This window comes from Cryptotermes secundus, unplaced genomic scaffold, assembly GCF_002891405.2.
Source record: "Cryptotermes secundus unplaced genomic scaffold, Csec_1.0 scaffold1264, whole genome shotgun sequence".
Classification (NCBI taxonomy): domain Eukaryota; kingdom Metazoa; phylum Arthropoda; class Insecta; order Blattodea; family Kalotermitidae; genus Cryptotermes; species Cryptotermes secundus.
The window spans coordinates 210,880-213,693 of NW_019738985.1; the positions used below are offsets into that span (position 1 = coordinate 210,880).

A 2,814-nucleotide genomic window follows, 5' to 3' on the forward strand; every position below is an offset into this window, starting at 1 on the left:
GAGGGTTAGGTTAATACAGACATTTATACTCTCACTTTTGAATAAGGAGTAGAGTCTAACAAATATTCTGAAGGCCTTGGTTTCAATCATTTCTATGTGTGGTTTCCATGGTATCCTCCTATAGAACATTACACCGAGATATTTACGTGATTGATGAAGGGATATCCCGTACATTAAATATAAATGAGCCTCAGGGGTTTAAGTCTATGAGAAAAGTAAATGATATGNTACGTGATTGATGAAGGGATATTCCGTCAATTAAATGTAAAATGAGCCTCAGGGGTTTAAGTCTATGAGAAAAGTAAATGATATGAGTTCTACATTCACTGATTTTTATGGTCTAAACATTACACCACGTCGCAATAGAACTGAGACCTCGGTGCAGCTTTCTACGTATGTAACCCGTTTTGCGGTCTGTCGCATACATAAAGGTGTCAACAGCAAAGAGACCTAGCTAGACATCAGGTGTCTGTAAGCAAAAGAAGAGCTAATAAGCTTGACTACATAGATCGAAAATTTTAGTTAAGTTAATTCTTATAGCATCCCAAGATGTCACGTTTTATGAATGTTTTTTTTTATATTCGAGTATACCTTAGTCGTAGAAAAATTTAAGGTCATATTATCCGTAAGCCTGATACACTTACGGGCGCGGAAACCTTCTTTTTTTCTGTGCACGAAGGTACCTTACTTAGGCTGTGGGTACAGTACAGATACTCAAGTAATTCCAATTAGTCTTAAATTTGATGGGTTACAGTAGCTGTGAGTGTCATATCAGACTGAATACTATGTGTTTCATCAGTTTAGTCATTTCCGTTGCGACCTATGTCCGGAATTTCGAAACTTGAAAACTGCAAAGCCGAAATTTTATCAGTAGCGTCTTATTTCACTTCACTAAATGCATCATCCTTATCACTGTCATAACCATCTAATTAAATTACCAATTCTCTTCCTTTCAGGTTAACCAAAGTAAGAAGCCCACTGAACTAAACTTATCTCCAAACAACTATTTTCGAGAATCTGTTTTGAATATAACGTCTGTAAATGAACTTTCTTTTTATCTATACCCACGTTGTTTCAATTTGGTTCAGCAGTGCTGATGATCAACAGTAGGTAATGTTAAGCTACTGATAAACAGCAGGTGCAGATCCCTGTATTTTGTTAAATATACATCAACGGCCTCCGTAGTCCAGAGGTAACGTTCCCACTTCATGACTCGTAGTACGTGGGTTCAAATACCCGGCGGATTTCGTCGAATTTTTAAGGGCGGAAAAATTCAGGGAACAAGTCCTCCGGGAGGGACTTTAAGCCGTGGGTCCCGTGTCGTAGCTTTACGGCACGTAAAAGAACCTCATGTCTCCAAAGGAGGCCACTGAGCAAAATTACGGACGTTTCCCGCCCAACAGTAGTCTCTAATACCTCTGGTAGATGGGGGAAGCATTATAGATACCACTCAGCTAGTAGAGGCCGATCTCGCTGGCTGGGCGGGACTGAGGGTAAGCACCAGTACCGATAGGATATAGAGACTGGTAGAATGTTATAGAGGGAAACACAATGGACCAATACAGGTCTAAGTGCATGGGGAAACCCACCCTCTCCAATAACTAACTAACTAACTAAATATACATCACATCAAGGAATATATGCAATATAGTTTGTAAACATCAACTATATTTATATTTTATGCCAAAATCCCACAATCATTTATTGAGCGACGGATTGTATTAAAGAAGATTTATGTTGTCTGATTTGAGCCTGATGCAATTTTTTTCAAAATATTTACCCTTAATTGATTATATTCCGAATGTCCAAAATATATCTCCTGTCTTTCAGTATTGCCGATTATACCAACACCTCTATTCTAATTCAGGATTAACTCCTGAGAGATCGGCCCGTCGCGACGCCTCTGCCTGCACAGAGCAACACAAATATACAGCAAATTCCATGACTTAAAGTTGATATTAGCAGTGGGTTCTGTCTCCTGGCTCTGCAAGTCGACTTCCTCGCTTATCCTCGTTTATACGAATACATCGCAGCGAGAGTACAGCAAATTCCTAACTCCCTAGGGACCACAGGGACTGAGGAGTGTCATTTAGAAGCAAGTACTACGGATCGAAGTTTATATTTGTATCCCTGAATAAACAGATGTTCTAAGAGCTTGTGTATGCAAACCCCATCCTGTACAGCTCAGAGGCTAATATTCGGTAGCCACCAAGTGCAGACAGACCCTGGTCTCAAGTCAGCGCTCATATCTCAGGGTGAATCCCAGGAACAAAGCGGTCGGGGAGAGCAACAAAGAACTCACCTCGGGCACAGGTTAAGATGCGAGGAACCACATGTCCGCTCTCCATACGTCTCCATGTTGTGAAGCTCTAAGCGAAACCTTCAATCTTTATTTCTTCACCTTGGCTTCACAATCACAAATAATAATCATTACTGTCTTCTATCAACCTCTTTTCTTCAAACATACGGACACTGATCTCTGCCTAAATGTGTGTCCTATTGCATTATTATAATTTTTGCCTGTGGCGCTACAGCCCCAATTTGGGCCTAGGCCTATCTCCATGAAACTCTCCGTTTCACTTTGGTTTACTAAATCTTACACATTCGCTAGGCCTCCTTGGGCGAGTGATCAGCTCGTCGCAAGGCCTCTACCTGTAGACAAACACAGAAAAACGCACACAAACATCCATGCCCTGAGTGGGATTCGAGCCCACGATCTCGGCTTCAGAGCGAGCGAAGACAGTGCGTGCCTTAGACCGCTCGGCTACGGTGACCGGCACAGTCGTGCTTAGTGCTACGAAATTATGTGGGCTA

The 2,814-nt window shown here is 41.6% G+C and overlaps 1 protein-coding gene across 1 annotated transcript in view; it reads left to right on the top strand.

Annotated features, from left to right (window-relative positions):
* LOC111871555 (gustatory receptor for sugar taste 64f) overlaps positions 1–1,168 on the top strand; it is a 19,869-nt gene extending 18,701 nt beyond the window's left edge. Inside the window, exon 9 of the mRNA XM_023864746.2 lies at positions 957–1,168. The gene's annotated coding sequence lies outside the window, so the exon portion shown is untranslated. The remainder of the gene's footprint in view (positions 1–956) is intronic.
* Positions 1,169–2,814: the final 1,646 nt, after the last annotated feature.